At 40.1% G+C, this 25,855-nt stretch overlaps 1 protein-coding gene across 7 annotated transcripts in view; it reads right to left on the bottom strand.

Moving 5' to 3' along the window:
• Positions 1-844: 844 nt before the first annotated feature.
• Positions 845-25,855, bottom strand: part of SMPX (small muscle protein X-linked) — a 40,839-nt gene continuing 15,828 nt past the window's right edge. For 4 of the 7 annotated variants that reach the window (XM_080588077.1, XM_080588076.1, XM_080588080.1 and 1 more), the window contains exon 5: positions 845-1,785. The gene's annotated coding sequence lies outside the window, so the exon portion shown is untranslated. Of the gene's footprint in view, positions 1,786-21,749; positions 22,614-25,855 lie in introns of those variants that run through there. The other 3 variants (XM_080588081.1, XM_080588078.1, XM_080588084.1) reach the window with 1 other exon arrangement.

Here is a 25,855-nt window from a genome sequence, read left to right as displayed (position 1 = left end):
TATTTTATTTAATGGGGCTTCCCCATCGCTCCCAATTCTCCCCATGCCCTGCAATTTCAGTTATGAATGTTCCTAGTTGTGAAAGGAGGGGGAAAACGTGGCTTTACCTTTCTGCAGTTCTCTGAAGTATTTTTAAAGTGAGTAAGGAATAATAAAAGCAGAGTCCCTGACTCATCTCGCCTTCAACATGCTTTTGGCTCAAAGGATTGTGTTTTCTGCTCTTTTTATCACTTCCATATTGGCAGGAACAATGCAGTCCAATATCAGTGACTGATAGTGCAGTGTGTGGGAAAATTGTTCATTTTTGATTGAATAGACATGTTAATCTCATCAGTATGTAAATGAAAGGTGCTCCTGAGGCATTCTGCCTCTTGACACTTTCACTTCAACCTGTCTTTTGGGGATGTTCGCCTCCAAGGAATGCATTTAGAGAAATCAGCCATAAGCATATAAGGATGAAGCAGGATACTAAGCAATGTTGGTAGCACATATTGAAAGTAAAAAATACAAGAATGTCCTTTGAACTAAGCTGCAGTGAGTAAGACTCCTTTCTAATTTCCTGTACAAAGCCATGCAAGTATGTGTAATAACTTAAAATATAAAAATATTGCCAGTCAGTATTTGTACTTTGTCAGGTAGCAGACAAGAATTAAATGGATGTCATTGTTAGCAACATTCAACTTGAAACCTGTTTTCTAACCAGAATAATCTTCTTTATTTTAACTAAATAAACAAGAGCCAGGCAGAGAGTTTCAGAGCACGTAGAATATTTTCGATCAGTGGTAGAAGAATATTATTACAAAACAGCTCCTCTCATCCCTTCACAGTAAACAACACAAGAGAGACCAAGGAAACACAGTGTATTAAATTTCTCTGACAATAAGATTTCATTTCCAAAAATAGAATCTGCATTGAACAGTCTTCATTTATGTACAGTTCCATATAAAACAAGTGTCAGGGACTATTCATTATATGTTGGTGTGATCATACATGATTTTCACTTAGCATCAGTATTTCAATGTCCCCCTTTTATTTGTGCTTTTGAAGATAGTGATCCTTGAGCCTGCATTCATGAACATGTTCCTTCAAGGCTGGTTGACCTGTTTATTTGTATAAAGGTTGCAGGTTTTTTGTCAGCCAGTTCACATCGTGTACCTTTATTGTACAATGTAAGGGTGAAGCATAAATATCAGAACATCAGCACATTTTTAAATTCCCAGGAAAAAGAAATACTTCGGCTCTGCCATGAGAGAAGAATTTAACTAAACTCACTATAAAGACCACCCCTTTTAATATTTTATCTTCCTATTACACAGGATTCATGATTCCCATTCTAAAACCAGGAATACAAAACTAGAAATCAGACATTACATTCCTCACTCATTCTGCATTTTGTGAAATCATTTTTAAACTCTTTTTTTCCATGTTGATTTTTTTTTTCAAAAGGAAGGAAACCAAATTAATTGGAAATAACGATTTTTTTTTTAAAAAAGTGTTTATTCCACCTTTTTTCAAACTTCTAATTACACTATTCCCTGTTCTCAGATTAAAATCATTCCTGAATATATACACATTCAGTATTAGTTACTGCATTCTGTTTTATTTCGTCAGTGCTTTTCTATATCAAACAAAATGGACAAGAAGAAAATGTTGACATAAATGTACAAAGAAGATGCTTCCTATGGGGCATTGCAGAGTTAGGAAGTTCATAGTCTTCATACAAATATATAAAACATTTCAGACGATCTCCATTCATTGGAATCTGTTCAGTTTCTCTTGTCAGACCTGTGTAACAAATACAAGACCAGAAATTAATAATTTATCAGGGTACTAACAGATGTTTTGAGAGAATGCAGAGAAGTACCCGTAAGTTGTGAGGGGGTGTGTATTCCCAGCACCTGCAATTTTGCTTTCACTGAGTGTACTTGTTTACACCTGAGCTTGGGGAATACGGAGTGGGCGTGAAACAAATCGTTTTGATCCACTAGCTTTTTCCACCCACTCTCCAAATCTCCATCTGATGAAACTTCATGACTCTCTTAAGAGCTCATGATCTCTTTGCAGAGTAATGTTTTGTCCTCAGTACAGGGTATCTGCCACTCCTGCCCCATCCTATTTCCTTGCTGCCCCCAGCTGCCTGGTGGGCCATGGGGGGCTCCTGGGCTCCTCCAGCTCCAGCCCCAGCCCCAGCCCTACATCAACCCTGGGAGGCCCCTGCACTGCTTCTGCAAGCACAGGCAGCAAATCCTGCAGCACGGCACAGCAGGATTTAGGATTTAGTAGGGACGCATCAGCTGGTTAGAAATCAAAGCAGTATTTACTTTTACCAGTGGCACATGTAAATATTTAAGATGCATATAAATATATATATATTTTTTCAACTGCATTGATTATCCTCTTCCCTTGCTTTCTCTGTTCTGTCCATTTGACCCCTGAGTGGTAGCAAGTCTCCTTCTTTGTCTCCTTTCCAAACTGGACAGTTGCAGGGTTTTTCAACATCTTTTCTTATGGAAGTTATCTGTCCCTATAACTATTTTTGTCACATCTTCAATCCTCCCCTCCTTCTGCTTTAATTTCCAGGAGTTGCCAGCACTGAACACAGTATTCTGGATGTGGCAGCACAGTATTTTCTGTCCTGATTTTATATATCCTATCAGTGTTCATTTATTTACTTATGTGAAGCAACATAGGGGGGTGTTTAGCTGCTGTCTGGAGAATGAGCAATTTCCATTGACCTGTCTGCAGTGACTCTTCCCTATGTTGCCACAGCTAATCTGAAACCCAGCATAGGGTCTATTCCTGTTCTCTTTGAAGTTAAGAGGTATCAGTGGTTGCTGTTGATATCGGTGGTTCCAGATGGTTCAATACTGAGGAAAAGAGGTTTTGAAAGTAACTTCCAAAAGTTCAAGACGTTACCTTTCACAGGGTATACGTTTAATTAGATAGGATGTAAATATTTGGGGTGAAAGATTCTCTCTAATTTCTCATAAATTTTCTTGAACTCATGAACCTATATGCTCAGAAAATAAAGAAAAAGTCATAGGGCAGAGAAAAATTACAACCTTCTATATTTGATGATGTGTTATATAAACTGGAGTTTTGCTGCTCCTGAGCATGCTGGGGGCTGCACACATTTGATCAAATATTGGAGGGACATTCAAAAGGCTGGGACTTATAAGCTTTGATAAGAAACAGTTCACTGGAGAAAAGAGGTGCTCGTCAGAAAAACACTGCATGGCTTATTCGAACTCCTTGAAAGTGTTGGTGACTTTTGAATAAAGAAGTTAAAAGTTAAATAACTGGGCTTGAGAAAAGTGAGGGGGTGTCGATGTCCTAAGGAAGGAGGTCAAAAAACAACACAGTGCTACTGGCACACTCCTGCCATTAGCAATCAAACTTAATCATCTCTTAACCTGACTCAGTGAGGCAATGTGCTAGTCTGCTTCAGCTGAAATTTCCTTCCAATCAGGTAATTTTATGTACTTATTCTTCAGATCTCAAAACCAAAATCAAACCTTAGAGCTGTATTTGATGGCTCCCCGGGATATGCACGCACGTGTAATCCCGTCCTGTATAATTACCGCCTGCCTACACACGTTCTCCTTGCGTTTCAATCCAGTATTCTCTTTCTCTTTCAAACTGTGCTGTGCCTGTTCCTGAATAACACAAGGTGACTGTTTTGCAGTGGTGGGTGGATAAAACATTACTAGCTATGATTAAACACAAGCACTCGAGCCTGGGCTCAGAATAGAGGGTATCTATTAGTGCCGGTGTGCACAGCGCAGCAGGCACCCTGAAGCATAATTGGGCACTCGGTTTCACAAGGGTTTCCTGATCCTTCCACCAAAAGAGGCCAATGCCATGCTCTGTCTCTAAATATATTGTGGGCAGGTTCATGGAGTGAGTGACAGCTGTAACTCAGCATTCTCTTTTATGGGGTTATGACATTTGTTACACCATTCCAGCAGATTCATTGCCTCAGATGACAAGGCTGTGTTTCCTGCAGGTGATAACCTGTAGGAGACGTGTGCCCTGCACAGGAGAGCACCACGCTCATCTTCCCCTACCTTGCTCTCCAAGTAGTTCAGCCTTTCCTGAGCTTATAACACCAACTGTTCTGTGCCATGCACACCAAGGCACCAAACCCAAGCGATTTTGGGTATGAAGACAATAGAGGTGGACATTCCTCAGAGGTGCCCACAGACAGGACAGGATATAACAGGCACAAACTGAAATAGAGGGAATTTAATGTGAACAGGAAAATAATTATTTTTTGTTTTAACTGTAAGAGTGCGCAGGCACTGGAGCAGGTTGCCCTGAGAGGCTGGGTAGTCTTCACCCTTGGAGAAACCCAGCACCTGATGGGACACAGCTTGGAGCAGCCTGCTGGAGCTGCCACGGCTCTGAGCAGGGGCTGCACTGGGTGATCTCTGCCCTCAGCTGGTCTGTGAGTCTGGGCAGAGCCTCTGCTGGTCCCAGGAGAACTTGTCCTCTGCTTGCAAGGGTCAGGATGGTTTTGTGATCAAGGTGCAAGGTCCCTGTTTGCCCCTGCTTCTCTGTTGGCCTGCCAGTGCTAACAGACTGAAACAAAAATGTGTTAAGTGCCATATTACTGAGTAGGGTTAACAAGCCAAGTAATCTGGCTACTTAAATTACTTTTAGCCTCAGGCTCCATTACATCAAATACTCCCTTTTCCCTCCCCAGTTTTCAATTTTTTCTTTTCTTTTCTTTTCTTTTCTTTTCTTTTCTTTTCTTTTCTTTTCTTTTCTTTTCTTTTCTTTTCTTTTCTTTTCTTTTCTTTTCTTTTCTTTTCTTTTCTTTTCTTTTCTTTTCTTTTCTTTTCTTTTCTTTTCTTTTCTTTTCTTTTCTTTTCTTTTCTTTTCTTTTCTTTTCTTTTCTTTTCTTTTCTTTTCTTTTCTTTTCTCATGGCTCACAGACATTTGACACCCACCTCCTGATGAACTCAGTATCATTTAATACTTTTTTGACCTCAAGCCTTAAGGTTCCCAGCTGGCACAATATCCCATCCAGCTGAACAAGAACCTCTCTTCTTCCCCCTCCCATGGCACAGAACTCTCACTAGGCATTGGATCCCCCAAAAAGGCCCAATGTCTCTGCCTCAGAGCTCAGGTGCTGAGGAAAATCAAGCCCACTGTTCTCAAATTTTGTCTGAAGCACACTGCTGGCAAGCATTGCTATTTTAACATCTGCTAATAATATTATCTTTCTCTCAGGTGTACTTCCCGCTCTCTGGTTGCTTATAATTGCCACCTGAACTCCCTTGGCAGTCAGTGGACCCTCTATTATCTCCCCGTGATGTTCCAATCCACTCAGACCTCCCTCTGGCCAGCTACAATTCTCTCTCTCCCGGCTCCCAAAGGCATGTTATTTTTAGAGTTCAAACTCCTCCAGAGATCAATGGGAGTCTGTAAACTCAAAAATAGGTTGCTTATGGTACATTAATAATCCTCACAGTTATGTTCCCTGGTTATTCTTTCAGCCGCTGCAGCTTATCTATCAGTGCCTCTCTTGCCACTCCAATCAACCATATTCTACTGAACAACACTCTGCCATTTAAAGAAAACAGAAAAGCATGTACTTGACAGCAAATGCAAGCTTAAATGTTGTAGTGATTAAGGACAGACTTAAGCACAGGCTTAGGAGCTTTCTTGAATCATGGAATGAGGCTTTTTTTTTCAGCCCTCGAGACTTTCTTCATTCCCATTTTGACAATCTGCAGGGCTCTGACTGTAGTCAATGAGATGCCAGCGCTAGCCTCTGTGGCAAAAAAGGCTGGGTCCCAGCATTTTCCAACCATGGGAAAATGTGTTACTATTTTTATGTAAGAAATCATTTAATTTATGTGTTGTTCAACATAGATACAGCTTGAAAACAAATATCTAAATAAATTAATGAATTTTAAAATCTCATTTTTTTTCCAAAGGCATAGTTTTTCATGTTGCATCTCTTTTTTTTTTCCCCCTGAAAATGTACCCAAACTAGTTAACTCCAAACAAATGAAAGATTTCCTCTAAAAAAAAAGCACCAGTAATTCCAAACTATCAGTATTTTCCGTCCTTCTAAAACTTGCTAGCTGAAAGTAGAAGAAACAAGAAATGAACTCAGATTTTGGCTGTATCCCCATATATGCAATAAAATGACCATGTTCAGCACTAGCATTATATAATTAAAGACTGAACATGAATCACCTGAAGGCTAAGTAAAATGTGTCTTTATCTGAACAGTTTCCAGCCCTATATGTTTAACCCTAAGATTCTGATAATGCAGCTGGTTTTATAAGAAGTTCCCTTACAAAGGAGAAAACAGACATATCCCATTAGCACTTCATAGAAAATCAGTGATTATAGCAAGTGCACAAAGGTTCAGTAAATGCCTCCTACTCAGCAAGCTTCCAAAGTGAACGACCACATGATGTTTACTCCTCACCAGAACCCATTTATAGATCTCTTACTCACCACTATCACAGTCATACATGCAATATTTAAGAAAAGACAGCAAGAAGTCTTCTATTTGGGAGAGGATGGGGGGTTACAGTGGGAGAACGGGGTCTTTTCTTTAGAATATTATTTCACCAAGCAGTGAAACGTGATTTAAAACATATAAACTCTAAAGATTATATAATCTGAAAGCATTCATTACGTACCCTGGGCTATACATGCTGTCAATAAGCATGACTACTTGGAGAAAATTTTGCACAGGAAAATTTTGATAAAAAGGATCAAAAATGTCTCTTCAAAAGAGCAAGTGGGAAATGAAGGTAACAACTTTCTATGGAGTTAGGAGACCCGGGAAAGGCTTTCATTCCCACAACTTTTAAGTGACATCTGGGCATTCCTGGTGAATAAGCACCATGGGAATGAAAAGGGTATTCATTTCAGTAAGGTAAGAAGGGGACAGAGGTCATGAACTTTTATTAGTGTGGAGCAGCGTTAGCCTAGAATTCCCAACACACCAGTCTTCAGAAGGAAAATTTTGTGAAAAGAAGGTAAATCCAGCGACATGCTTTCTCTGATTACTCTAGGGAATTAGGAATGTGAAATAAAGTTGGACTATCTTCTTTGACTCCCCAGTTCTATTACTCAGCTGATAAAAGCCTTGTCCTTCCTGAGATAGTAACCTGAAGTGCCAAGGGATCTGCTTTAATTCAACTGCCCTCACTTCCCGTCAGTGGGCACCACTTGCAAAGATCATCTTCTCCTGCGCAACTGCTCCAATATTTATATCGTGTCTGGGTCACTGTCTGTATGGACAGCGGAAGAAGCAGTAGGAAGTCAAATGTGCTCCAGGTGAACATACTTATACTGTGACAGGGCATCAGAAAGAGGGTTCGGGTTGCAAAGGGGGGGTTCATCCTTTGAATCCCTCTCAGTGGTAGCTGGTTGACTAAATTAAAAAGTCTACTTTAAATTAAAACATGTTTTGCTTTCTTGCGTGCTTTTTGCAAATTATTTCAACACATTTGTCAAGTTTCTATCAGGATAAAAGTAGTGAGTCTCACATATTCGAGCACCTCTCATACATCTCAAATATATTTTCTCTGATATAAATTTTTTCTTGACGTGCTCCTGGGCAACCAGCTCTAGCTGGCAGTGCTTGAGCAGAGGGGTCAGACCAGATGACCTTCAGAGGTCCCTTCCAACCTCTGCCATGCTGACACTGTGTGATTCTGTGAAATACTGAAAACATTAAATAGTTTCTTCCTTTTTTCTTCATCTTACGTAAAATGAAATATATTGGGAAGCAGCTAAAAAATAGAGATTCAGGTTACACACATACACACAGAGTTTCAGTACAAAGAGGGGCAGTTTTATATTTTTTTTGAGACTTATCCAACAAAGAATGTTAGACACAAGTGTTGAAATATGAAAGTCTTTTTTTTTGTTTGTTTTTGATAATGAGCTTTTCTTATCTTTGTCATTAAAAAAATCCTGAAAGCCATATGTGCTTTCTCACACGTGTTGTTCCTCCAATTAATTTACATCTGTCTTCAGACAGTGTAGGATGGGCAGCTAAAGGCAATGTTGACCCTTTGTACTCTCTGTAGTTCAGTATGTGCACAAGGAAGCTGTAGCAGAGTATTGTGTAAGACCATGTCCAGTCAATAACAATGGACCTTTTCATTTAGGACAACAGCAAAAATAATAAATAAATAAAAGCCAAGCAAAAGCATTCCACACATTATATCTTGCTACCTACCCTGACACAAAGCTTAGTCAGCAAAGAAACTTGCAAAAGAGAGAAATTCAGTGTGGTGGCTCTGAAGTGACAGCTATTGAATGGAGGTCATTCAGATCAATATGTTATGGCAGCAAATTTATCTCCTGCCAAGTAAGGAACAAATCTCTGACATTTTTGAAAGGTATAAATTGGGCACTTAGCCAACATAACACAATTAAGAAGAATGGCATTGCGCTGACCTAATGGCTGCCATAACAGTTTAAGTGGTAAAAAAGACAGATTAGATAACAGTATGTGTTGGAAGCTCTTTGGAGGATTTTTGGCTCAGTGCAGTTGTATTAAACCGTGCATGGTTTCCAGGCTGTTCTCTTAGTTATTTGGAGATAGCAACTACTTGGGCACAGTGGTTGCGTTATGCAAGTGGTTCACGGAGAGCTAGTAAGCATGAACAAGAAACACAAAATCGTGAATATTTTTTATGGTGAGGTTTGTGCATGGACTCCTGGTTGAAGTCAGCTGAAGGAGCAGCTAGGCTTCTTTACCTTCTATACATCAAATATTTTTTAACTTTCTAAAGCAAACGATCAAGCACTGTGTAAGCACAGAATCCTATCAGTTCCGTCAATGACCAATATTTGCGATGAGCTGTCAGTCAATTAATCATGTAACAAAGGTAAAATCTGTGATTTTAGTTGAATACTAAGGAATCTCTCACGCTATCTTAGTCATACAAAGGATGGATTGGTTGTTCTTTGGGAACAGTTCTTATTCAGAAGGAAACAATCCATTATGAATTTTTCAGGTGGAAAATTTGTTCTTCACTAATTCAGCTGCAGGCATCTCATCTCAAGTAGACAACAGTGCAGCTGGCTCACCCAGGGTGTAACATCTTGAAGTCTTCCTCAAGTTACTTTTCTTTTTTTTTTTTTTTTTTTTTCCTCAAGCCTTGATCCCTGCAATGGGCTGGATAGCCAAACTGAGATGGCAGCTCTTAGAGGGTCCAAGCCAGGACAGTGTCCCACAAACTTGGAAACTGAGGTCCTTTCTCTGTCTAGGGATTTCAGTTCTCTTACTTACATGTAGAGGTTCTGAATCACACAGAAATTCTGGGCTCATCCAGATTTCTGGTATCTCCAAGTTCCCAGCCCAGCTGTGGATTTGCAGTAAGGAGCTGGGCAACCCTCCGATCCATAGGTGGAGCTGGACCCCTCAGAGCTCCTTGATTCTGTGTCCAGAATGAGGAGTTTCAGGGCAGCCACCCCACACCTGGAAAGTGCCCAGTTTGCCCTCACCTCCCAGGACATGCCCAAGAACAAAGACTGATGAAGTCCTTGGGAAATATAAAACTGAAATATTTGTATTTTCTATGATTCTTCACTGAGTTACGCTGCTTTTCCTTTCTGTTGATTATTGGAACCAAGATGCAGACAATGCAAATTTCATATGCAGTTTCTAAAAGACCAAGGTGTAGCAACTAGTAGCAGTTTCAAAAGTGGGAAAAAAAAAAAAAAAAAAAAAAAGGACCAGATTTCAGTCTTTCCAGTGAAAAAGAAAGAAATTCTTCCCATAACAAATGCCACTACTTCTTGACTTGTACTAATTCAGAAGGTTTAGTATTTGTATCATGTCACAGACATTATACTCTCTAGATCATGGAAATGTGCTCTGAACTTTTCTATCATTTACTCAGTTGCATCGGTCTTTTTTTTTTTTGTCTTTTTTTGGGGGCAGCTCTTGGCTCAGATCAGAAAGCCACCAAAAGCAATACAACATGGGCTGCTAGTTATCATCATTTAAATGAAGTAGCACCTTACTGAACACATTTTTTAGCTTAATGATTCACAACAGTAAATTTGCTGCTATAAATATGTTGGTTTTCAGGATGAAAATCAACAGTTTCTTAAAATTGGGAAAGCATATCTTGAGGTTTATCACAGCCAAACAGTTCATAGAAACTGAATTGATAAGGACTGATAATGCATAACATTTCAAAATGGTATTACAAAGAAAACATATGAGCTCTGATACAGTTTTTATTATTGCCATTTCTACCTCTGCTGTGACTTTCTCTGGAACTACCTTTCACATTCTCTCTGCACAGTTTATGTGTCTGAAAAAAAAAAAAAAGTGCTTGTTGCATATGTTTACATCATGTTAAATTCATTTTTTTGCTTCATTTTTTTGCTTCAATTTTATGATTTTCATTAATGTTTACCCTCTGATGTCTTTTAACCTAAAATGTCATCCCTATAAAAAGATTTTCAGACTCAATTTCAATTGCTTTGTGAGTCTATGAGGTCATTTATGACTTTTAATGGGAACCAAATACCGAGCTGTATATACTAAATACTTTGATTAACATTGTTGATGAGAAGCTGCAATAGCTCTTTCTACCTCTGTCAGTGAGAACTGTGCTGCAGTACTCACTACCTTTGAAATTAATACCTTCAGAAGGGAAAAATACAGCTTTTCCTTTGTGGCACTTTACTAAGGCCTGTTAGGTTCATGCAGGTGTGCGCCTATAATTACTATCCTTTGTAATTATAAATCAATATAGGGGGGAAATTGTTCTCTGAATGCATGTTAAGCTATTTTCATCCACCTATACCACCTCTGCTTTAAAAAAGCATTTGAGTTTTCTATGTAGGATCGCTCAAGGGCTTGTTCCCCTTTAAGGTATCATCCTGATTGCACGAGCAAGTATGTCCAAACAGCCTGTTAATGAAGCCACATGACTTAAAGGGCTTAAGTAGTAAAAAATTTATAGCACTAAGATTAGAAAGGAATTTCCAGGACAGTCTAGTTTTATTTTATTTTCATTCCCCGTAATAGCAATTTGGAGTCTCAAGACAAAGCCTTACAGAGATGATGAAAGTTCAGGAATTATTGTTGTAGCAAATTTATCAGTAAGAAACTAAAGGTCTAAGAACAGAACCTGCAAAATACTTATTGCCTCCTTTGAGGTGCTACAAATCCTATTGATTTCTCCAGTGATAGCCAAAACCACTTATCAGCTTTCAGGCACAGGTGAAAAACAGACAGTAGAAAAGCACCTGGGTGGTGGTGCACCATGAAAATAAAAAGAAGTTGCTAGATCCCACTAAGAAATAATAAAATAAAAATTAGAATTAAAAAAAAATACAGACTCATAATTTTGATGCCTTCAGATTGAAGATATACACAGAAGGAGCCAGGCTAAGCACTATAAGGAATAACATAATGATTGGCAAAGTATATAAAAAGCAGCAATAAAAATCAACTACTAAAAGAAAAAGTCCAAAAAAGCAGTGCTATTTGAAACAACAGGACATCTCTTTTTTGTGTGCTGAAAATGATGAAGGCTCTGTAAGGAGGCACTCATTGATGCAATATAAAATGCACATACTGAGAGTTAATTACATGACTGGGGTTTCTCAACCAGGATGTGTCTCTGAAAGCAAAGTTTCCAGCTAGGAGAAAATGTATATGGTGGTGACTCCTCTCACTGCACAGGCTCCCTACAGTCAGCTCTTGGTCACCCACCACAGAGATAACTGGGGGGAAATTCCTCACAGGTGTCTGCAGGTGAAGTACAGGAGGAGGAGGCAAGAACATAATGACTAATATTGCACTATGTAATCTGGATTAACCATGGGCAAACTATTATAAAGCTAAAAAGCAGAATTCGTGGTTTTCAAAAGTGACTAATGATTGGGGGAGGCACAGCCTTTGGGGAAGGACAGTCATGAGATAACCCACCACAAGCAATACAGCTCCAAGGAGCCAACCTCTCTCATGTCCCACGTATGGCAGCGCAAGCTGTGGGACCAAAGTCATTTTGCACTCCTCAGAACCTCGTCACCTGCTCTCATGGCATCCTCACTCACTTTGGTCATAGCTTCACCCACAATCGCTAATTCCAGCACAACCAAAAGCCCATGCTTCCCATCTATTGATTTTGCCATGGAAAGTGTTGGAAGAACTTATTCTCCTTTTTTTTTTAGGGTGGGCAGGAAGCTGGAAATCTAATAAAACAAAGCCTCTAGTGGAAAGTGCCTGATTTAGTTTAAAAAATATATATATTCTTCAACAGGAAATTGAAAATCCTCAGATGTTCTGTGCTTTTCTTTGAAAATTCAGGCCACCTAGTTTTGCTTTGTTGTTGTTGTTGTTGTTTTGTTTAGAAAAAAGTTTGATTTGCGGGGGCTGAAATTTGGAGAAAGGTGACTGTATTTTTACTGACATTTTTATGGTTTTATAATGACTGTTCCAGTTAAATCCTTTCAGCAGTCTTATCATAGTCAAACAGTGCAATAAAAGTTTTGTAGGGATGGGTTATCAGCCTCAAGAGTATGCTGTTTCATGCCATATGAACTCTAAAATGAATAACTGTGCTGTATAGTTAAATGGTGAACAATGGTTTGAGGCACTTGCCTTAGACTTCTTTTATGCTTGCACTTCATTTGGTCCTAGCTCTCCAATCAAATATTAAAACTTTAAATTATACACAAAACTTTCTCGCTACTCTAAATGCAATGTATCATACAGCAAAATGCTGCTGCTGGAAAGGCTCTCCGATTTTACACCTGAATGCTCATGTCTTTTGTTATTGTCACACTGGCTGCCACTTAGTACCACATATAAGTTGGCGTTTTCTTCAGAGTGCATGCCCAGTGGTAAGCAACACTGCTTGGTATCTGCATGGTTTTCACATGCTGAGAAGGGTTATAAAGTCTACAACTTCCTCGTGAGGGGGAGTGGAGGGGCAGGGGACCTATTCTCCGTAATCACCAGTGATAGCACCCGCAGCAACGGTGTTAAGCTGAGGCGGGGGAAGTTTAGGCTGGACATCAGGAAGAGGTTCTTCACCGAGAGGGTGATCGCACACTGGAACAGGCTCCCCAGGGACGTAGTCACTGCACCAAGCCTGTCTGAATTTAAGAAGCGATTGGGCTGTGCACTTAGTCACATGGTCTGAACTTTTGGGCAGACCTGTGCGGTGCCAGGAGTTGGACTTGATGATCCTTATGGGTCCCTTCCAACTCGGGATATTCTATGATTCTATGATTAGTTGTATTTTTAAATACAAATTTGTAAGCAAGAGGTAATGTATTTTTATTTTGTGGGAGTGGTAGAATCGCGGGGCAAAGGCTGTGGAAAGTGAAAAATCTGGCATGCTGTGGATTGCCATAAAGTCCTCGAGCAGATCCCCTCACTAATGGCATTTCTAAAGTGCCACTGGTCTTTGTTGCCTACTCACATCTGTGGAGTTGGTGGCTTTTTCCTTTTCAAAAAAAAATTGAGAAACTAATTAATAATAAGCACATATTAAAACAGTGTTAAGTTGATAAATGACTCACACAAGCATCAGCTAATCAGTTAAGACTGAACACATAGCCTAATAGTGCTGATTTGTATTCAGAAATTAAGATATAGGTACCAAATTTTCTTTCATCTGTACTTCAGGTGTATAGTCAGGTCATTTACTTCAGAGAAATACTGGTATGTACACAAGGTGAATTGGCATTATTGCATTCACACAAAATTTTGCAGATATGAGATGGTCAGAGGAAAATTGTTTTAAGCTGTAGTCTTCAGATAACACTATATAAGGCTGTACAGGATGTTAACTCATCTGCACCAGTGAACACATAAACACGCACCCTTAGCTTCCTGACTTTTCAGTTCCTACCACACTTCAACATTGTCTGAACATTTTTATTTCATTGTTCCTCAGAATTCACATATCCTCCAGGATGCTAGTTCTGCCATTCATTTTTCATCACAGACACTTTCCATCTCTCATGGAACTTTAATGTTTGAGGGGAAAGGTCTAAGCATTAGATGTTAATTCATTAGGCTTTCAAAAGCCACGTTTGAACCTTTGCATGGCAGACTTTGTCTTTCATTTGTCCCTGAAGAAAATGTGCACTTCATGCTGTTTTTAGAAAGGAATATTTCCAAGCAAACAGAAATGTTTTACAAAACAAAGTCTGATCATGTGTGTCCTGAGAGTAATTGAATTTTAGTGCCATTTGTACATACATAATTTGGGATTAAAGCTGTACGTATTTATATCATGACTGTTCATGAATTTCAAATTCCTGGGCAATGAAACTAGAAGCAAACAGCATCTTGGTGTACTGCAAACACAACCTTTCTTCCTTCAGTGAAGCGAAAGGGGAAAATGGCAAGAGAATTATTAGGTTGGATAATTACAGGAGAAAAAGCAGCGTTTGCTTGATTTGTTGTTTGAGAGTTGGCATGGTCTGAAGCTGTTGAAGTTTATTTAAAATGCAATGAGCTTTTGTACCTTGGAGTATGCCAAGAGTCAAACTGGTCCAATATTTTCTGATGGAACATCTCTCCACTGGGAAAGGTTTATGCTTTGGAAGTGTAACTTTTTATGGAAACATCTTGCTTTCAGCAATTCTCCTGATGCAGCGTGGAACATTGAGCATGACTGGGCTGGGCAGTTTCTTATCGGCCCCCGTGTTGGCTCCCCGGCAGCCTGCCAAGGTGCTGGTGCAGCTCTTCGAGGTGGGCTTCCAAGGGCCGACAACTTCTGGCCTGCCAGACTCCCAAACCTTAATTCCTGCTCAGCACTCCTACCAGCCAGAAATTGCTGGAGACAGTTCAGTCTTGCTAATCAGGGGAGAAATAGTCTCTTTTTCAAAATCTCTGTAGTATGGTTTAACCCCAGCTGTTCTTCTGTGTTTGTGGTCCTGCTGAGGGCAGGGCCCAGCTCTGCAGAATAACATAAAATTGGCATTTCCAAACTGGCCCTGCAGCCCCCGCCTCATCTCTGCTTCTCGCTACGTTGATCTCCAGCTTCATTCAGATGTGTGACGCAAAACATTTAAACACTGCCTTCAAGATTATTCATTCTGACAGCTCCAAGTCCTGAAAAATTACAGCGTATGCCCCATCTCCCCCAGACTGTGAGACTGGCTCATGAGAAGTTAAAACCAGGGGTGGGTGGGGTGGGGCTCTGTTTGTTTAGCTTGCTTCTTGGTGTTTCAGCCACATAGGTTCACTTCTCTCCATTTTCCTCTGCCACTGCAAGGGTCTTTGTAAACATCCCACAATGAATGGGTCAGAAGCCAAGCCCCATTCAGATGCTAAGCAATACTCACACATAATAAAAATAAAAATGAAAAACAAAAACAAAAAACCTCTCCAGTCCAAAGTGATTTCCAGTACACAATAAGACACAATTGATGAAAATAACCACTTTGAGACATAGGGAGGGATAAGGAAATGCCAACTCAGTTTTACTGGATATAATAATTAGCAGAATACCAGCTACTTGGCTGTTGACACATAAAACAATGAATATATATATATATATTTATGAAATAGGCTTCCTGAGCCATATTAGGAAAGTATTTTGAAAGTATTTAGCCAGTTAAAGATGCAAAACCCCCACGAGTCAGACAATTAGCATGTTTTTGGGAAGTCCATGAGGTACACTTAGCTGCATCTTAGCTTGAACTGTTTTAGAAGTCTGCCCTCTAGTTGCCTATAAGAGTTACTGGTCACAATGCATTATTTATGTAACCGTTTTAACTGTGATTAACCCCTCACTAACAATGATTTCATCTTCTCTACATTAAAATAAAATAAAATAAAATAAAATAAAATAAAATAAAATAAAATAAAATAAAATAAAATAAAATAAAATAAAATAAAATAAAATAAAATAAAATAAAATAAAATAAAATAAAATAAAATAAAATAAAATAAAATAAAATAAAAATTAAATTTATTAAATTAAATTAAATGATAAACTAAAAATAAAAAATATCGCCAGTAATACATGGTGTAAAGCACCTAGATTCAGCATTAACCCTTTGGGCAATGTTTTGCACTAGAATCATAACGTAGCACTGGTAAAAGCACAACTTCATTTGCAAACGCATGTTTTGAAGAACAGCCTTTATTAATGACATAGCAAGCACAAGCACAGAAACAACTGTCAGAAAAGAGCCTTTTGCATTTTAGCACTTCTGACTGCTGAAGGAGCAGCAGGGCATGCCTCTCATGTACATTATTACTGAGGAGGGGGGGAAATAGCATTGACTTGTACAAATCCCCTTCCTAGAAGGACAGAGAGAAATGGCAAGAAATGCCCAGCTGCCTGTGTCGGTAAGCACAGAAAGCTCTCTGGCAGTTAAAAATCACCATAACAAAACAACAGCAATAAAAAGGAGCCCTGGAGTCAGTGCAGTGCCCAGCGGGGCTGTCACAGAGCACTCCCGCTGCCCTCTGGCCTGCAGCCTCGGCCTGCCTGCCCAGCCAGGCCGCAGCAACAGATAGGGCTACAATGGGGTTGTTTCTGCTGGTGGATTGCTTTGTTTCAGAGGCAGACATCAGGGTAGCAAGCACTCTGCCAAGATCTGGGTTTATTTTAACGGGATTTCACCACTTCTCGGACAGTTGAAACACAGCAAGGCACACCACGCTGCACCATGCTGCTCACCAGCTAAAAGAGAACATGTGCCCAGCAATGGCAGGGCCAGGCCTGTTGGGTAAAGCTCTTCCAGTGGCCCTTCCTGAGGTGCCAGGGCAGAGTGGCTTTCCTCAACTGGGAGGGTGATGTGGAGCCATGTGGCTCGCCCTGTCAGCGCGGCTGCGCTGTGGGGCCGAGGATGGGGAATGCAGGGGTGTCAGGGCTGGGGCAGGGCAAGCGCCACCACTCATGAAGTAATACCCATCACTGAGCTCTCTCAACTTGATTTTATTGCTGTTAATGCAAGAGCAGCAAGTTGTTTGATCTTGGAGACACCGAGAAGGGGCTCCTCTCCAAGAAAGGAAATAGAAATTTCAGCCTTCTCTATCTCTGGGCAGCAATATCCAATTTATTCATCATGAATTCTGCCTCTTCTGCCACCTTACCCAGGCTGTAATGCAGATAGCCCACATTTGACTATCTGTGCTACTTATAGTTACTAAAAATGCTGCTTTCTCCTGGTCATATGGCTTCTTCTCAACAGAATTCATAATGTGTCAGTGTCATTCTATATAAATATAGTGCACATCTGATATGTCTACAGATAATATCACAGCATGACTGAACTATGATTAATCATGGTACTATTCATCCACCTGTTTTACTTCAATATAATTCTAGCATGTGCAATAAAAAGGGGGCTGAGACAATGGTCCTATCCCTGCAAATATAGTTACAGAAGAAATGGAAGTTGGGTATGGTATTATCAAATATCAAATCAGGACTGGGAGGTTTCTGTGCACTTTGCAAATACTATTTTTTTTTTAAATGCTTAGCACTTAGCATGAAGCAAAACACAATTAAAAAGTAGAGCAAACAGAAGGAAAAGGATGTGTGATAAGAAAGTGATTGCTAGCTGCCAAAAAACAGCAAACAGTCTCTCTAACCCACATTCTCTGCACCCTCTTCTGAGTATGTAACACTCTTGTTCTGAATTTTGTGGCCCCCTTGCCATAGGGAAGAGAGAGGTCTGAACAGGTTTGTGAACTTTAACAGCCATCTTAGACAAAACTCACAGGACTTCTTCAGAGATGGATAAGCATGAAGGCATGACATCATACTCATGATGCTAATTTAATTTGACATATAACTGACTGTATTACAAAACTGTGTATTCTGACACCTGGTCTATGCAGTATATGCTTAATTTCTTGCATTATCTTGTTTCTTTAAAGCTACTGCAGGTCATGTGGTAATTATTTCTTCTTTGGAAAGCTTATAGTTAATATTTTATACATACAGATACACTACAGATGAAGCTCTTTCATGTCAGTAAACTATATATATGCATGTTGTGTTTATAGTTTTTCATCATTTATTACACCTTCCAATATACATGTTTTCTTGAAAATATTACGTTTTGGAAAATTGGAAATATTTGAAATATTACATGTTGGAAATTGGAAATGCTGGAAATTGGAAATATTGGAAATATTACGTTTTCTTTTGTTTTCTACTCCAAAACATAAATGAAGGCATTGCAGCATGTTTTCTGTACAAGACTGTACTGTCAATATGCTTCTTGATTTTGCAGTCTATGACAGGCAGGCATTTAGAAATGAGGTATTAGGACTGATTGGAAGATATATAGTAAAACTAAACTTTTCTATGACATCCTGTTTCACAATACAAAATTAGTTTTTGACTAAACAAACTGGAAAAAAAAATATGTTTTCCACAGGAAAATAAAAAGAAAAGATGAGAGGAATGAGCTGCTATTAAAAACAGGCTTCTAAGACTGATTAACTTTTGATTTTGAATTTTCACTAATGTGATCCACAGTTTCTGTGGAAAAGATTTATTTTGCTCAATTAGCTCTACAGACAGGCTTTTCTCAGGATTTACATAAAACAGTTCCTTTTGGAGCATTCATGCAGCTGTATCAGTATGTGTCCTGGATCGGGTTGCAGAAAGACACAGAGGCGCATTCACTCTTAACAATGAACAATATGCAATTCGCACATACAAATTTGGAGTGGGATTTTGAGAAGTACGCACTTAAGTGATTTCAGAGCATAGCTCCCACTGAGTGGCAATGGGATTGTGCTCTTCAATAACGGGGGCCAGAACCCTAGTGGTTTAGCTGCCTGTGGTGCAACAGGGACCTAGGTGCTTACCTCCGTAACTGTGGTCTAACTATACCATAATCTCAAACTGTGCTCAAACTTGTTTACAGATACCTAATTTTTCATAAACCTGCTCAGCTGAGTACCAGGAAGATATGTAACACTGAGCAGCACCCAGGAGCATGATGGGTTTCCACAGAGACCTTCCTCTTCAGCACCTACCCTGTTGAATCAGGCTTTGTACAAAACGCAGCAGCAGCCACCCTAGCTTCTTTTAAAGCACAGCTTGAGGAAACTATTGCCACATGAATTAGCCTTAAGACAAGGCATACAGCAGTCCACATGCTAAGGCACAGGGAAGCAGGTTTCCCTACTGACAACTGAACTCCTTGTTAAGCTGCTGTCAGGCTCACAGTCTACAGATTAATTTTAATTCATTTCTGCACAGCAGTCTTGCTTTAGTTCAAAGTCTAGAAAAGGCCCCCTCTGCCAAGGTAGTCTCCAGTCTCCACGGAGGCAAGAAATGTGGGGTTTAATCCTTTTGAGAAGAAGGAGTTGAACTGCTTTATTCCTGCATCCTGGGTGCATGTGATAATCGCTGAGCCAACGCAGAACGGGGGGGGCTACCAGCACATTCCTTCTCTCGCTATGCTTTCAAATTGCTCTTCTGTTTATTTTAAAGAAAGTACTCAGGTGCAAATCTGGAGGAGATGGTTCACACTGCAACCCAGTGTGAGGGTTAATGGCTCCTGGCTCAACTCAGGATGTTGCTGAAGCCCCAGAGAAGACAATATGATTGTTTTCAATTATTTTTCTATTAGCTGTATCTAAACAGCTCTCCCCTAAAGCCTCAAGATGCTGGTTGCAGAAGTGGCTCAAGGATTCTTAACAGTGTATGCAGCAACATCTCCTTGAGATGGCAGGAGAGTAGGCTTCTGCAGGGCAGGTTTCCGAGTGGACCTATGTGAACAGAGACACCAGGGGCTCTGGGTGGGAACTGGGGACTCTATCCTGTAACCTTGTACGTCTCCTTACGGCCAGTTGCCTCTTAGGAGAGACCAGGACTTGTCCCTGAGCAACGCAAGTGCACCTGGCAGCAGAAGATAATGCCGGCCTTCCCCCAGGCCTTGGGACACAGCAGTCAAGGCAGGAGTGGCCTGGTTCTGCCAGGTCAGTGCTGTAGGCTCTGGGACATCTACTCTCCACTCATATCTGCCCCACCACCTGTGTGTATGGGGCATTTGCTCCTCATTAGCTCCCCTCTTTAATGGTGCAGGCAGCCAACCAGTAGGTGTTTAACAGAGGGTAGCATCCAGGCAGTTTTGTCCACTAGACCACCATGCAAAAGAACCACCTCCATGGCAAAGAGAGACATGGGGACATGAAGAGCTTTTAGTGCCTCTCTGAGGCAAATAGGTCCACCGTAGTGTGGTACGTAGTTCTGCCATCCTCCATGGCTACCAGAAACAGCTGCCTACATAGATCGCTGAAGGACAATGAAACTTCAGCTTGAGAATGAGGCCTTTAGCCTCAGGTCAGCCCAAGCTTCTCAGGGAGCCAGTCTTCAGTCACCTCCATGGCATCTATTAAGGTAAGGCATTTAAGGAGTTGGAGCTAATTGGTCTACTTCTCATCCTGCCTTAGGGAAATAAATTTCTTTAATTTCAGCCAAACTGCAAATGACTTCACGCTTGGACATGTGATCATGTCACCCCGCAGCTCAGCATGCTGAAAAGCAGCTGAGCAGTGCTGTTTGGCCAGGCTCAGCCTCTTATTCACTGCACACGTGAAGCTGAGCATGTACGGCCTCACCGAGCTTTTATGCTCAACAGCGATTCAGGCGTTGTTTACTAATGCGTTTAACTGCAGTAAGTTGGCAGGCAACTGATTTGCCCCTGAAATAATTGTTCAAACATCTAATAGGAAACCCAAGACATGCATTTAGCACAGAAGAAAAATAAGAAAAGAATATACAGAGCAGAAAGGATTACAAATCCTCGTTGCCTAATGTCATTGCCTAATCTGGTACTTTTTGAATGATGGGCTTAAACTTTAAAACAAATATGTGAGGTACACCCATCCAAATTAACTCTATTTTCAGCAAAGTGAGTTGAAAAAAAACTGAAAATATGCCCCTTGTCTTCAAAGGGAGAGCCTTTCTTGTCTTAAAGACAAGAGAGGAAGATTACTTTTTTTTTTCTTTTTTTTTTTTCCCCCAAATAAAAGCTTCTGTTCAAACCCTGAAGAGACAGATCAATTCAACTATTTTCAGAAAAAAAAATCCAGGAAATTTAGAAATACAGAAGTATAAGATCTGAGATCCTTAAGTAAATGCTCTGTACAACAGAGGACCTACTCTATCCCAGTATTTGACAGTCTTTTGGAAGGATACTGCACTCAAGAACAGCATGATTTGCAAACACAGAAACAAATATAGGCTTGCTTTTCCCTGTGTTCTCCCTATTTAAGCTCAAATGTTTAGTTTCAAGTCTTCAGATTTTTATTATCTTCCATTTCAGCACACACTTTGTGTTGGTTTTGTCTCATACACAAAGGCTGTACCTTTCAGAGCCTTGAAATAACACCATCTAGCTACTGTCATCACGTACTTCCCTTAGAACAAGAGCAGTTTGGCTTGGGGGAAGCTTTTTGTTCTTTGATGTTTCCTCAGCAAAAGCAATTTTGCCATCTGCTTGTGTACGCCAGTACTACTGCTACACTGCTGTCAAAATGCACTTATACAGCATCTGACATGGGCCAGTTAGCCTGCTTCTCCCTGGGTTCATTTGTGAGCAAGCAAGGCTATTGCCCCATACAGCTACTGCCCACTTCTTCCCTAAGTGCATTCACAGTTGCATTTGTATTTGCAATTGTTCATGCCAAGATTACATTTCTGTATGGTGAAAGACTCTGTACGGCCATGCAGGAGGAACAGCAATTTCAAGACAAGGTTTGCTCTGAGGCAGCAAACAGGAACAAAGACCCAGGAGAATTAAAAGATGAAGGACTTGATTTATTTTTTTAACCAATTGAATAACTGCATTATTAAATTAAAAGCAATGCTATGACAACTCTACCAAAGTGAGGGCGTGAGGTTTGAGCATCAAGTCTGAGGGTTTTATTCTGCTTTTATTGAATCCATGTCCGTATATGGAGCTCAGCCATTTGTGCAAGAAACAAGCACAGCCACACTAATTTAACCACTAAATGGAGACAAAATCCCAGAGTTTATACTCGTTCCCAAGTTTAAGCAAAGTTTAGTTCAGCTAAGTTTCATTTCACGTAGCTACAAGCTGCAGCAAATAAAATGCGAGAAATAAAGTATGACTCACGGGAAATGTTTATTTATGTTGTGTAGTTCGTTCTCCTAGTGCATGGAAATACATTGTATTTGAGACTGCTGCAGCAGGTCAAGGGGGAATTAGGTGGTTAAAACCAGAGCAGATAGGGAGAGCAAAAAACAGATATCTACAGAATAATTTGCAGAATAATATTTCCTCAGTAGTGCTGCCCAATAGCCAACAGAGGTTGGAATTACTGTCATGGTGAGCTCTACCTATTGCTGCCATTATATGATGCTATTTTTTCTCAGAAGGAATTTGCAACCGAGTGTGGAATTGAGATAGCCTTGACACTACAAAGCTGTATTTTTTCAAAACAAGGCACACAAGGAATAATTGAGTGGCTGAAGCAGGCCTAATCCCAAGTATAGAAAAGGGTTTGTGACACTTGTAGATGGTCTGCTCTCAGACGCAGATGACAAGGCTCATGCAACATCGAGCCAAAATCCTGAATGAGATGCCAAAAATTCCAAAGCACGGTGATGCAGTAATTTATGTGGTTCTTGAGCACAAGGCTGTGAAAACATAATTAGGTAGTCTCTTATAAAATGAAACGAATAAAAGCTATAAAACAAAATGATGAGGCACTAAATTTAGGGGAAGAAAATTCATTTGATTATCACATCAGAGCCATGATGTTTCAGATCATACTGTCAGCTTAATTGGCTACAATTTATGTAGGTCTGATAAAACCAGCTGAGCTGTTAATAATGTAGGAAGTTGCACTTCATGTATTCAAAAGCAGTTAGCCTTTTTAGTCTGACAGAGGCACTTGAAAACCCTTGTGCCCAGTTTTAACCCATAAGGTTAGTGACTGGAATTATTTGTTATTTTGGGTTCCAGATGACACCTGTCATCACAATGTCTGAGGGCTCCACACATACCGAAAGCTGGCAGAATGGTTTCTAGGTGCAGAGAAATAGCCTTCATCTCATTCTTTTGTAGTGTTTGGTACCATCTCTTTCCTGCTGTCCAAATGGTTTCTAATGCCCGTGGTTCCCAACTAGCTCTGCATGGTCTCCTGCGTGTTTGCCTCAGGGTAAGCTCCATGTAAGTCAGAGGGCATTCTCCAGATACTAGGGTCTGTTCACCAATAGCCCTAATCGAGGCCTAAGGCTGTAGGGATTTCTAAGATTTCCAGGTAGAATACATGCCAGTCATACTTATTTTTTAATGTTGTGATTAATTCATGCTATCTCTTACTACATATAGCAGAGATAAGAAAGAAAAAAGCCTACTGACTGTACCCCACCTTCACACTTCAGTCTCTCTATATCTGATAACTTCAGGAGGCTTCCGGCCTTTATAAGTTTCATTTTAGGAGTGTGGACACAGCAATAGTGTCCAACTCAGGAATTCACTGAAAAGTGTAGTTCTTACAAAATCTGTCAGGAGCAGCACTGATGGAAACGGGATTATCTACAAGGGAGTGTGACAACAGAAGTTCAAGGCTAACTGATCAACAGAGGGATCACACAAAAGCAAGTACTGACAGCAGAGACTCATTTAAAAAAAAAATAATTTCAGCTTTCCAACCAAATACTTGGACCTTTCTCCCACCCTGAAGACTGATGGTTCTCATCTGAGAAAAGAGAAGAGATTTGTGAGACCAGATTGCCAGTGTGGGAAGTATTTTGTTACTTTAAGAGCATTAATGTGTCAAAGTGAGAGGCTCAATGAAGAAATTTCTTCTGTGTATTTGTTGAGGCCTGTTGACCTCTACATGTCTGCAAACTCTCTGAGTGAGCCCTGAATATGGCAATGGCAGAGTAGTAAATAACACGATCACGTTATAAAAATTAATAGAGGCTTCCTGTCACACTCGGGCTCCTGGGAAAAATGAGAACACTTTGAGTTACTACTTTGTGCTTGTCTCTTCCAGTAATAAAAACACACTGTTTGAAGACATAGCTTGGAAATGAAAGATATTTGTTTTGCATATTTTATGTTTTGAAAAAAAATAGTATCCATTTTTGTAGCTTGCGTTGGAGCAAAATGTTTTCTGATTTTACGGGGTTTGTTTTGAAGTTATTAGTTAGTTTTCAAAACCACAGTATACAATCTTTTTCTGTGTAACTACTTCATAGGGAAGCATTTGCTGTTCATGGAAACATTCCCTGTTCTTTACTCACTAAAATCAGTCTCCAAATGCATATCTTTAAGCCCTGTTAGGCATTTAGAAAGCAGCCTCTCCAGCCCCTTTACCTGCTCAAGTCCACCATTGAACAAGTGAATGTGAAGGCAACCTCTCCTTGATCTTCAGAGGCCCAGGGAACAACATGCTGAGGCTTACTGCAGCATTTCAGCAGTGGTAGAGAAGAGACCCTCAGTTCATAATGGACATCTGCAGGCCATGTTAGAGACAATCAACTAAATCTGTACTTTAAAACCCAGAAATTCTGGGAAAATAAAACATGAGTAACATTTATTTTTATTTCCCTCAAGGAAAAACATGATTCCAAAGGTTCTTCTTTTATCAAACTATATCCTGGCTATTCCAGTTTTCTCTTTTAACAGAAATTTCTAGCTCTTTTGTTTTAAAGTCTAGAAGTAGACTCAAAAAAAGACCTTGGAAACTTTGGCACATCAAAAGAACCTTAAATATGCTATTAAATAAACAAACAAACAAACAAAACCCACAACAACAACAACAACAAAACTTAACTACTTAGTTTCTTAAGAAAATTTTGCAAACAGAAAGTTGCCTGGCAAAATTGATGACTGGCCATGAAATCCCCAAGCACTCCTAATCTGGAAATTCCACCACTGAAAAGAGCCTGGCTCTGTCCTCCTTGCACCCTCCCGTCAGGTGTTTATGGACATTGATGAGATCCCCTTCTGAGCCTCCTCTGACTTTGACATAGAGAGACTGGTAGATTTTCTTGCAAACAATTCTTTTTCTTCACCCTGTTGTTCCCACCTGTGGTAAGGAAGGAGATCTGAACTCCTGATCTGAACTCCCCAACACCCTCTGAATGTAGAATTTCCATTTCTCACACAAGGTTTGGCTAATTGGGCTTAATCAAATAAACACAATTTCTTAAAATCATGGGGCTGTTCCAAGAGCTTATAGCATGTCAGAGGTCCTCTACTAGCGAGACACTGGATATGTTTGCTGGAGAAAACATCAGTAACTTTGCTTGTTACTGTACAGCAGCTTAACCATGTTCTTCTGGTCTACCTGAGCATAGGAATGAGATGCAATCATTGAAAAGTGTATCAAAGCAGTGATGTAAGGAGAGGTAGATGGCTACCATTCAAGTGAGATGCAGTTTAAAAGCAGTACATAGCATGAAATTGTTATTAACATCCACAGTACTCAGTGGGCAAAATTATAATGTGTATTTTTAGCCCAGGGTAATTGACATTTTTTTGCAAATAATTAATAGTGACACCAAGGAACATCTTTTAGTATGGATATAAGAGCTCTATCTTCTAAGGGACTTCTGTTGTTTTCCCTTCCTCTCTCTCTTTCTTCTCCAAGCGATGCCAATTTCAGAGGTTGCTCTGCTGACAAGACTCCTCTTTTTTTTGTGAGACGGGATTCCCGATATGCTGTAGAGGAGGTAATGCTGCAAGTCTAAGCTAACCTGGGGAGCTCTTACTAGCTGTTTGTTCTTATGCCCTCAAAATACAACTCCCATGCTGACAACAGAACTAACATTTGTTGAGCAGTGGTGCTCAGACTTCCAGGTAAAGACCAGGGCTTACCTGCAAGTATTGGCTATTTCTCATACCGTGAACAGGACAGGCACCC

Source organism: Anser brachyrhynchus (assembly GCF_964034855.1).
Source record: "Anser brachyrhynchus genome assembly, chromosome: 1".
Lineage (NCBI taxonomy): Eukaryota > Metazoa > Chordata > Aves > Anseriformes > Anatidae > Anser > Anser brachyrhynchus.
Note: the sequence above shows the minus strand (reverse complement) of the source record. Positions and strands in the feature narration are given on the sequence as shown.